The following is a 12,865-nucleotide window of genomic DNA, read 5'->3' as shown; positions in this document are numbered from 1 at the left end:
TTCAACAATATAACCAGCACATAAAGCATTCTTTTCATGATCTACTTGCATAGAAATTTTACTACTCTCCACATAAGCAAATTTGTTCTCATGAATAGTAGTGGGAGCAAACTCAACAAAATAACTATCATGTGAAGCATAATCCAATTGAAAATTAAAATCATGATGACAAGTTTCATGGTTATGTTTATTCTTTATAGCATACGTGTCAGCACAATAATCATCATAAATAGGAGGCATGCTTTCATCATAATAAATTTGCTTATCAAAACTTGGGAGGCTAAAAATATCATCTTCATTAAACATAGCATCCCCAAGCTTGGGACAAACATTAATTGCAGCAAATAAATTCTCAAAAACATGTCATTCTCATCAAACATAGCATCCCCAAGCTTGGGCCTTTTCATGTCATAAGAATAATCACTCTCATCATTAATAGTATGGATAGCACCAATAGTATAGCAATTATCATCATCACAATGAGTAATAGGAGAAACATCATTTGGGAGGGGTACCTTTTTACCTTTGTTTCTCCGTCTTTTCTTTTTCTTCTTCACATCATGTGTGGGTTTAATCCTTCTTTTGGAGCTCCTTATTAATGAGATTGGTTGAATAGAAGGCTCCTCCTCGTTACCTGATTCATCATAAGAAATAATAGGAAGATATTGGGAAGTCTCTTCCCTTTCATTAGTATTCTCTTCATCTTCTATTTGTTTTCTTGTCTTTGTGTAATTGGCAATATAAGGATTTTCAATGCAATTCACCGCACAATACATATAAATTTTCTCTAGATCAAAATCAAGAACTTTATCAAGGAAAAATTCTGGAATATCCTTAGTTAAACGTTTCATTTCTTCATAACCCACAAGCAAACTAAGTTCATTATGATGTGCAAGGGAAATCAAGTCATCACAATTTTTGGACACGATACGATCATGGAACAATTTGCATTGGGTATTTAAATGATCACGTTCATTGCAAAGTTCACAAGGATGGCAAAGAAATTTTAAATTTTCAGCACAAGCATCTAGCCTTTTTGCAACCATTTAGTTTCTAAATACTTATGCCTCTTGCAAAATATATCTTCCCTATTTGGTGTGTACTTGCAAACTCTATGCACTCCACAAAAGTTGACATGCTTATAAGAGACATTTTCATCATGACTAGTGCAATCATCATTAGTACTATGGATATTCAAAGAGTTCATACTAACAACATTGCAATTATGCTCATCATTCAAAGATTTAGTGCCAAACATTTTAATGCATTCTTCTTCTAACATTTTGGCACAATTATCGAAATCCTTATTTTCATGAAAGATATTAAAAAGATGAAGCATATCAGGCACCCTTAATTCCATTTTTTGTAGTTTTCTTTTATAAACTAAACTAGTGATAAAACAAGAAACAAAAAGATTCGATTACAAGATCTAAAGATATACCTTCAAGCACTCACCTCCCCGGCAACGACGCCAGAAAGGAGCTTGATGTCTACTACGCAACCTTCTTCTTGTAGACGTTGTTGGGCCTCCAAGTGCAGAGGTTTGTAGGACAGTAGCAAATTTCCCTCAAGTGGATGACCTAAGGTTTATCAATCCGTGGGAGGCATAGGTTGAAGATGGTCTCTCTCAAACAACCCTGCCACCAAATAACAAAGAGTCTCTTGTGTCCCCAACACACCCAATACAATGGTAAATTGTATAGGTGCACTAGTTCGGCGAAGAGATGGTGATACAAGTGCAATATGGATGGTAGATATAGATTTTTGTAATCTGAAAATATAATAACAGCAAGGTAGCAAGTAATAAAAGTAAGCGAAACGGTATTGCAATGCTAGGAAACAAGGCCTAGGGTTCATACTTTCACTAGTGCAAGTTCTCTCAACAATAATAACATAATTGGATCATATAACTATCCCTCAACATGCAACAAAGAGTCACTTCAAAGTCACTAATAGCGGAGAACAAACGAAGAGATTATTGTAGGGTACGAAACCACCTCAAAGTTATTCTTTCGGATCGATCTATTCAAGAGTTCGTACTAAAATAACATGAAGCTATTCTTTCCATTCAACCTATCCTAGAGTTCATACTAGAATAACACCTTAAGACACAAATCAACCAAAACCCTAATGTCACCTAGATACTCCAATGTCACCTCAAGTATCCATGGGTATGATTATACGATATGCATCACACAATTTCAGATTCATCTATTCAACCAACACAAAAAATTCAAAGAGTGCCCAAAGTTTCTACCGGAGAGTCAAGACGAAAACGTGTGCCAACCCCTATCCATAAGTTCACAAGGTCACTGAATGTAACGCCCGGATAATCAAGCTACAGTAATCCCACGCTAATGGTGCCACGTCACCATGGTTACTGTTGCTAATCTACCGTTAGTTCAAACCGTTTAAAAATTCAAATTCAAATTAATGTCAACGATAAAAGTTTTTCAAAATTTAAAACAAAAATGTTCGGGAGGTGCCATATTTTGCATAAGTAAATATGGTGTAATAAACACATTTTTATAAAATGCCTAGATAATTTAAAATGATTTAAAACAGAAAAGAAAATACAAAAGAGAAAACAAAAAAAAGAAAGAAATAAGAGAAACCCCCCGGGCTTCGGCCCAGCTGACCACAGGCCCAACTGGGCCAAGCAACCAGGCCACCCGCCGGCCCACCCTGCCCCCTGCTTATCCACCCACTCCCCCCACTCCCCACCGACACCCACTCCCCCCCGAAAATATCTCCCCCTCCCCCGATTGGATCGGGATCGAGAGGAGGAGACTGCCGACGCCGCCGCCCAGATCGCCCGACGCCGCCTCGCCCTCGCCGGCCTGCCTCCTCCTCCCCACCGGTCTGCCTCCCCCGTCGCCGGTCTTCTCCGTCCTCCTCCTCGCCCCCCGTTGCCCTGGACCCTACTCCCCGCCGTGAGCCGCCGCCTTTTCTCTCCTCCTCTCCCTCGTCCCGCAGCTCCACGCCAGCACGCGCGCCCGCGCCGTCCCGTGCCCGTACTCACGCCGTGGCCGCGCCCTCTCTCCCCCGTGGCTCCCTCGTCCCGTGCACGCACCGTCCGCACGCACACGGCACCCGCGCGCCGCGCCCCATCTCCCGGCCGTGCCTGCCCACGTCGATGCGCGCGCGCTCGCGCGCCCAGCGCCCCTCTGCCACCCCGGGGGCCGCGGCCTCCTTCCCCGCACCACGCCTGGGCAGCGCGCCCCACCGTCCCGCTCCTCGCGCCACCGCGTTGGCCTCGCCCGCTAACCCCGCGCCTCCGTTGCCGCCTGCTCACCGCGCGGCACTGCTTCGCCTTGCCCCCCACTTCGCCGCTGCTGCCGCTCCCCGCGCTCGCCCGCGACCTCCTACCCCTGTCCGCCGCGGCCACTGCCCGGTTGGCCGCACCTGTCGCCGCCCGCTCCGTTGCTTCGGGTCCGCCCCGATGGGCGCCTCACCCGCAACGGTGCCCGCTGCCTAGCGCCCGCTCGGGCGCACACCCGCACCCGAGCGCCCGAACCCGATAGGCCCCTATGGGCCTATGACATATGGGCCCCACCCACAGAACGTGTTTTAGAAAAAATATATATTAATAATTAAAATAAAATAAAAATAAATAAATAAAAATAATATCATTAATTAATTAAGATAATTAATTTACTTAATTAATCCTGTTAATGAATCTAATTAAGCCTAATTAATTAATCTAATCACTTAAATTAAAATTAACTAATCCTGTTTAGTTAACTAAGTCAATGACCAGTGGGAACCACACGTCAGCGACCCAGTCAACACTTCCGTTGACTGCTGATGTCATGCTGACATCATGATGACGTCAGCAAACACTGTTCTGGATAATGTTGTATTAAATTAATTAAATAAATGCTAAAATTAATTTAAATCTTTTAAAATTCATATAAAATAAACCGTAGCTCGAATGAAAATACTTTCTACATGAAAGTTGCTCAGAACGACGAGACGAATCCGGATACGCAGCCCGTTCGTCCGCCACACATCCCTAACGTATCGAACTCGCAACTTTCCCCCTCCGTTTCATCTGTCCGAAAATGCGAAACATCGGGGATACTTTCCCGGATGTTCCCCCCTTCGCCGGTACCACCTACTGCCGCGTTAGGGCACACCTAGCACCGCTCATTGTCATGTCACGCATCGTCATGCTTATGTTTGCATTGTATTTACTGTTTCTTCCCCCTCTTCTCTCCGGTAGACTACGAGACCGACGCTGCTGCTGCCCAGTTCGACTACGGAGTTGACGACCCCTCCTACTTGCCAGAGCAACCAGGCAAGCCCCCCCCTTGATCACCAGATATCGCCTATTCTTCTCTATACTGCTTGCATTTGAGTAGTGTAGCATGTTACTGCTTTCCGTTAATCCTATCCTGATGCATAGCCTGTCCTTCCTACTACTGTTGTTACCTTTACCTGCAATCCTACATGCTTAGTATAGGATGCTAGTTTTCCATCAGTGGCCCTACATTCTTGTCCGTCTGCTGTGCTATACTATCGGGTCGTGATCACTTGGGCGGTGATCACGGGTATATACTTATATAATCTATACATGACACCTGTGGTGACTAAAGTCGGGTCGGCTCGTAGGAGTACCCGCAAGTGGATCTTTGTGGCGGAGCGACAGGGCAGGTTGAGACCACCTAGGCGAGAGGTGGGCCTGGCCCTGGACGGCGTCCGCGGTTACTTCAAAATAACACGCCTAACGAGTTCTTGGTATTTGATCTGAGTCTGGCCATCTGGTCTATACGCACTAACCAGCTACGCGGGAACAGTTATGGGCACTCGACGTCGTGGTATCAGCCGAAGCTCTTCTTGACGTCAGCGACGGAGCGGCGCGCGCCGGATTGGACTGGAACGCCTGCTAGGCTAGGTCTGCTTCCGGCCGCCCTCGCAACATGCAGGTGTGCAATGGGCGATGGGCCCAGACCCCTGCGCGCATAGGATTTAGACCGGCGTGCTGACCTCTCTATTGAGCCTAGTGTTGGGGAACGTAGCAGAAATTCAAAATTTTCTACGCATCACCAAGATCAATCTATGGAGTAATCTAGCAACGAGGGAAAGGGGAGTGCATCTACATACCCTTGTAGATCGCGAGCGAAAGCGTTCAAGAGAACGGGTTGATGGAGTCGTACTCGTCGTGATCCAAATCACCGATGATCCTAGCGCCGAACGGACGACACCTCCGCGTTCAACACACGTACGGAGCAGCGACGTCTCCTCCTTCTTGATCCAGCAAGGGGGGAGGAGAGGTTGATGGAGATCCAGCAGCACGACGGCGTGGTGGTGGAAGTAGCGGGATCCCGGCAGGGCTTCGTCAAGCGCAAGCGGGGAGGAAGAGGTGTCACGGGAGGGAGAGGGAGGCGCCAGGGCTTGTGTTTTGCTGCCCTCCCTTCCCCCACTATATATAGGGCCAAGGGAGAGGGGGGGGGGGCGCAGTCTTGGCCCTTCCTCCAAGGAAGGGTGCGGCCAGGGAGGAGTCCTTCCTCCCCAAGGCACCTCGGAGGTGCCTTCCCCCTTTAGGACTCTCCCTTTTCCTTATCTCTTGGCGCATGGGCCTCTTGGGGCTGGTGCCCTTGGCCCATATAGGCCAAGGCGCACCCCCTACAGCCCATGTGGCCCCCCGGAGCTGGTGGACCCCCTAGGTGGACCCCCGGACCCCTTTCGGCACTCCCGGTACAATACCGATAAAGTGCGGAACTTTTCCGGCGACCAAAATAAGACTTCCCATATATAAATCTTTACCTCCGGACCATTCCGGAACTCCTCGTGACGTCCGGGATCTCATCCGGGACTCCGAACAACTTTCGAGTTACCGCATACTAATATCTCTATAACCCTAGCGTCACCGAACCTTAAGTGTGTAGACCCTACGGGTTCGGGAGACACGCAGACATGACCGAGACGACTCTCCGGTCAATAACCAACAGCGGGATCTGGATACCCATGTTGGCTCCCACATGCTCCTTGATGATCTCATCGGATGAACCACAATGTTGAGGATTCAATCAATCCCGTATACAATTTCCTTTGTCACTCGATATGTTACTTGCCCGAGATTCGATCGTCGGTATCCCTATACCTTGTTCAATCTCGTTACCAGCAAGTCTCTTTACTCGTTCCGTAACTCACATCATCCCGTGATCAACTCCTTGGTCACATTGTGCACATTATGATGATGTCCTACCGAGTGGGCCCAGAGATACCTCTCCGTTTACACGGAGTGACAAATCCCAGTCTCGATTCGTGCCAACCCAACAGACACTTTCGGAGATACCTGTAGTGCACCTTTATAGCCACCCAGTTACGTTGTGACGTTTGGTACACCCAAAGCATTCCTACGGTATCCGGGAGTTGCACAATCTCATGGTCTAAGGAAATGATACTTGACATTAGAAAAGCTCATAGCAAACGAACTACACGATCTTGTGCTAGGCTTAGGATTGGGTCTTGTCCATCACATCATTCTCCTAATGATGTGATCCCGTTATCAAGGACATCCAATGTCCATGGTCAGGAAACCGTAACCATCTATTGATCAATGAGCTAGTCAACTAGAGGCTTACTAGGGACATGGTGTTGTCTATGTATCCACACATGTATTTGAGTTTCCTATCAATACAATTCTAGCATGGATAATAAACGATTATCATGAACAAGGAAATATAATAATAACCTATTTATTATTGCCTCTAGGGCATATTTCCAACAGTCTCCCACTTGCACTAGAGTCAATAATCTAGTCCACATCGCCATGTGATTAACACTCATAGGTCACATCATCATGTGACCAACATCCAAAGAGTTCACTAGAGTCAACAATCTAGTTCACATCACTATGTGATTAACTCAATGTGTTCTGGTTTGATCATGTTATGCTTGTGAGAGAGGTTATTAGTCAACGGGTCTGAACCTTTCAGATCCGTGTGTGCTTTACAAATATCTATGTCATCTTGTGGATGCTACCACGCGCTATTTGGAGCCATTTCAAATAATTGCTCTACTATACGAATCCGGTTTACTACTCAGAGTCATCCGGATTAGTGTCAAAGTTCGCATCGACGTAACCCTTTACGACGAACTCCTTTTCACCTCCATAATCGAGAAAACTCCTTAGTCCACTAGATACTGAGGATAAGTTCGGCCGCTGCCATGTGATCTATTCCCGGATCACTGTTGTACCCCTTGACCAACTCATGGCAAGGCACACTTCACAGCATAGCATACTGTAGAGCCTATGTCTAAAGCATAGGGGACGACCTTCGTCCTTTCTCTCTCTTCTGCTGTGGTCAGGTCTTGAGTCTTACTCAATACTCACACCTTGTAACACAGCTAAGAACTCCTTCTTTGCTGATCTATTTTGAACTCTTTCAAAATCATGTCAAGGTGTGCGTTCTTTGAAAGTATCATCGGGCGTCTTGATCTATCTCTATAGATCTTGATGCCCAATATGTAAGCAGCTTTTATCCAGGTCTTTCTTTGAAAAACTCCTTTCAAATAACCCTTTATGCTTTCCAGAAATTTTACATCATTTCGGATCAACAATATGTCATTCACATATACTTATCAGAAATGTTGTAGCGCTCCCACTCACTTTATTGTAAATACAAGTTTCTAACAAACTTTGTATAAACCCAAAAACTTTGATCACTCCATTAAAGCGTATATTCTGACTCCGAGATGCTTGCTCTAGTCCATAGAAGGATCGCTGGAGCTAGCATACCTTTTAGCATCCTTAGGATCGACAAAACCTTTCTGATTGTATCACATACAACCTTTCCTTACGAAAACTGGTAAGGAAACTTGTTTTGACATCCATCTGCCAGATTTCATAAATGCAGCTAATGCTAACATGATTCCGACGGACTTAAGCATCGCTACGGATGAGAAAATCTCATCGTAGTCAACTCCTTGAACTTGTGGAAATACTCTTTGCCACAAGTTGAGCTTCATAGACGGTAACATTACCGTCCACGTCTGTCTTCTTCTCAAAGATCCATTTATCTCGGATTTCATGGCTTCTAACCATTTGTCGGAATATGGGCCCACCATCGCTTCTCCATAGCTCATAGGTTCATCGTTGTCCAACAACATGACTTCCAAGACAGGATCACGTACTACTCTGAAGTATTACGCATCCTCGTCATCCTACGAGGTTTGGTAGTGACTTGATTCGAAGTTTCATGATCACTATCATAAGCTTCCACTTCAATTGGTGTAGGTGCCACAGGAAACAACTTCTTGTGCCCTGCTATACACTAGTCGAAGTGACGGTTCAATAACCTTATCAAGTCTCCACCATCCTCCCACTCAATTCTTTCGAGAGAAACTTTTCCTCGAGAAAGGACCTGTCTCTAGAAGCAATTACTTTTGCTTCCAGATCTGAAATAGGAGGTATACCCAACTGTTTTGGGTTTTCTATGAAGATGCATTTATCCGCTTTAGGTTCGAGCTTATCAGCCTGAAACTTTTTCACATAAGCATCGTAGCCCCAAACTTTTAAGAAACGACAACTTAGGTTTCTCTAAACGGTGTCGTCTCAACGGAATTGCGTGGTGCCCCTTTTTAAGTGAATGCGGTTGTCTCTAATGCCTAACCCATGAACGATAGTGGTAATTCGATAAGAGACATCATGGTATGCACCATATCCAATAGGGTGCAGTTATGATGTTCGGACACACCATCACACTATGGTGTTCCAGGCGGTATTAATTGTGAAACACTTTCCACAATGTCTTAACTGTGTGCCAAACTCGTAACTCAGATACTCATCTCTATGATCATATCACAGACATTTTATCCTCTTGTCACGACGATCTTCAACTTCACTCTGAAATTACTTGAACCTTTCAATAATTCAGACTTGTGTTTCATCAAGTAAATACACTCAGCATCTACTCAAATCATCTGTGAAGTAAGAACATAACGATATCCACTGCATGCCTCAGCACTCATTGGACTGCATACATCAAAATGTATTACTTCCAATAAGTTGCTCTCTTGTTCCATCTTACTGAAAATGAGGCCTTTCGGTCATCTTGCCCATGTGGTATGATTTGCATGTCTCAAGTGATTCAAAATCAAGTGAGTCCAAACGATCCATCGGCATGGAGTTTCTTCATGCATATATACCAATAGACATGGTTCGCATGTCTCAATCTTTTCAAAAACGAGTGAGTCCAAAGATCCATCTACATGGAGCTTCTTCATGCGTTCTATACCAATATGACTCAAGTGGCAGTGCCACAAGTATGTGGTACTATCATTACTATTTTATATCTTTTGGCACGAACATGTGTATTACTGCGATCGAGATTCATTTTAGGTGCAAGACCATTGAAGGTATTATTCAAATAAACAGAGTAACCATTATTCTCCTTAAATGAATAACCGTATTGCGATAAACATAATCTAATCATGTTTATGCTCAACACCAAATAACAATTATTTAGGTTTAACACCAATCTCGATGGTAGAGGGAGCATGCGATGCTTGATCAAATCAACCTTGGAAACACTTCCAACACATATCGTCATCTCACCTTTAGCTAGTCTCCTTTTATTCCGCAGCTTTCATTTCGAGTTACTAACACTTAGCAACCGAACCGGTATCTAATACCCTGGTGCTGCTAGGAGTACTAGTAAAGTACACATTCATATAATGTATATCCAATATACTTCTGTCGACCTTGCCTGCCTTCTCATCTACCAAGTATCTAGGGTAGTACTGCTTCAGTGACCATTCCCCTCATTGCAGAAGCACTTAGTCTCGGGTTTGGGTTCAACCTTGGGATTCTTCACTAGAGCAGCAAACGACTTGCTGTTTCATGAAGTATCCCTTTTTGTCCTTGCCCTTCTAGAAACTAGTGGTTTTACTAACGATCAACAATTGATGCTCCTTCTTGATTTCTACTTTCGCGGTGTCAAACATCGTGAGTTGCTCAAGGATCATCATAACTGTCCCTGATATGTTATAGTTCATCACGAAGCTCTACTAGCTTGGTGGCAGTGACTATGGAGAACCATCACTATCTAATCTGGGAGATTAACTCCCACTCGATTCAAGCGATTGTAGTACTCAGACAATCTGAGTACATGCTCAACGATTGAGCCTTTCTCCCTTAGTTTGCAGGCTTAAGAAACTTGTCAGAGGTCTCATACCTCTTGATGTGGGCACTAGTCCGAAATCCCAATTTCAGTGTTCGGAACATCTCATATGTTCTGCGACGTTTCAAAAACCGTCTTTGGTGCCACAATTCTAAACCGTTAGCATTACCCACTGAACTATCACGTAGTCATCAAAACGTGTATGTCAGATGTTCCGCAACATCTACAGACGACGCTGAGGTTCAGCACACCGAGCGGTGCATTAAGGACATAAGCTTTCTGTGCAGCAATGAGGACAATCCTCAGTTTACGGACCCAGTCCGCATAATTGCTACTACCAGCTTTCAACTAAATTTTCTCTAGGAACGTATCTTAAACAGTAGAACTAAAGTGTATGACATAATTCGCAAAGACCTTTTGACTATGTTCATGATAATGAAGTTCATCTTATTATTGAACTCCCACTCAGATAGACATCCCTCTAGTCATCTAAGTGATATATGATCCGAGTCAAACTAGGCCGTGTCCGATCATCACGTGAGACGGACTAGTCATCATCGGTGAACATCTCCATGTTGATCGTATCTTCTATACGACTCATGCTCGACCTTTCGGTCTCTTGTGTTCCGAGGCCATGTCTGTACATGCTAGGCTCGTCAAGTCAACCTAAGTGTTTCGCATGTGTTCCGAGGCCATGTCTGTACATGCTAGGCTCGTCAACACCCGTTGTATTCGAACGTTAGAATCTATCACACCCGATCATCACGTGGTGCTTCGAAACAACGAACCTTCGCAACGGTGCACAGTTAGGGGGAACACGTCTCTTGAAATTTTAGTGAGGGATCATCTTACTTACTACCGTCGTTCTAAGCAAATAAGATGCATAACATGATAAACATCACATGCAATCAAATAGTGACATGATATGGCCAATATCATTTTGCTCCTTTGATCTCCATCTTCGGGGCACCATGATCATCTTTGTCACCGGCATGACACCATGATCTCCATCATTGTGTCTTCATGAAGTTGTCACGCCAACGATTACTTCTACTTCTATGGCTAACGCGCTTAGCAATAAAGTAAAGTAATTTACATGGCGTTATTCAATGACACGCAGGTCATACAAAAAATAAAGACAACTCCTATGGCTCCTGCCGGTTGTCATACTCATCGACATGCAAGTTGTGATTCCTATTACAAGAATATGATCAATCTCATACATCACATATATCATTCATCATATCTTCTGGCCATATCACATCACATAGCACATGCTGCAAAAACAAGTTAGATGTCCTCTAATTGTTGTTGCAAGTTTTTACGTGGCTTGTATAGGTTTCTAGCAAGAACGTTTCTTACCTACGTAAGACCACAACGTGATATGCCAATTTCTATTTACCCTTCATAAGGACCCTTTTCATCGAATCCGTTCCGACTAAAGTGGGAGAGACAGACACCCGCTAGCCACCTTATGCAACTAGTGCATGTCAGTCGGTGGAACCTGTCTCACGTAAGCGTACGTGTAAGGTCGGTCTGGGCCGCTTCATCCCACAATGCCGCCGAAACAAGATAAGACTAGTAGCGGCAAGAAGAATTGACAACATCGACGCCCACAACTACTTTGTGTTCTACTCGTGCATAGAAACTACGCATAGACCTAGCTCATGATGCCACTGTTGGGGAACGTAGCAGAAATTCAAAATTTTCTACGCATCACCAAGATCAATCTATGGAGTAATCTAGCAACGAGGGAAAGGGGAGTGCATCTACATACCCTTGTAGATCGCGAGCGGAAGCGTTCAAGAGAACGGGGTTGATGGAGTCGTACTCGTCGTGATCCAAATCACCGATGATCCTAGCGCCGAACGGACGGCACCTCCGCGTTCAACACACGTACGGAGCAGCGACGTTCTCCTCCTTCTTGATCCAGCAAGGGGGGAGGAGAGGTTGATGGAGATCCAGCAGCACGACGGCGTGGTGGTGGAAGTAGCGGGATCCCGGCAGGGCTTCGCCAAGCGCAAGCGGGGAGGAAGAGGTGTCACGGGAGGGAGAGGGAGGCGCCAGGGCTTGTGTTTTGCTGCCCTCCCTTCCCCCCACTATATATAGGGCCAAGGGAGAGGGGGGGCGCAGCCTTGGCCCTTCCTCCAAGGAAGGGTGCGGCCAGGGAGGAGTCCTTCCTCCCCAAGGCACCTCGGAGGTGCCTTCCCCCTTTAGGACTCTCCCTTTTTCTTATCTCTTGGCACATGGGCCTCTTGGGGCTGGTGCCCTTGGCCCATATAGGCCAAGACGCACCCCCTACAGCCCATGTGGCCCCCCGGGGCTGGTGGACCCCCAGACCCCTTTCGGCACTCCCGGTACAATACCGATAAAGTGCGAAACTTTTCCGGCGACCAAAATAAGACTTCCCATATATAAATCTTTACCTCCGGACCATTCCGGAACTCCTCGTGACGTCCGGGATCTCATCCGGGACTCCGAACAACTTTCGGGTTACCGCATACTAATATCTCTATAACCCTAGCGTCACCGAACCTTAAGTGTGTAGACCCTACGGGTTCGGGAGACACACAGACATGACCGAGATGACTCTCCGGTCAATAACCAACAGCGGGATCTGGATACCCATGTTGGCTCCCACATGCTCCTTGATGATCTCATCGGATGAACCACGATGTTGAGGATTCAATCAATCCCGTATACAATTTCCTTTGTCAATCGATATGTTACTTGCC

This window comes from Aegilops tauschii, chromosome 2 (assembly GCF_002575655.3).
Source record: "Aegilops tauschii subsp. strangulata cultivar AL8/78 chromosome 2, Aet v6.0, whole genome shotgun sequence".
Classification (NCBI taxonomy): domain Eukaryota; kingdom Viridiplantae; phylum Streptophyta; class Magnoliopsida; order Poales; family Poaceae; genus Aegilops; species Aegilops tauschii.
The sequence above is the reverse complement of the archived record's forward strand: the minus strand, read 5'-3'. Positions refer to the sequence as shown.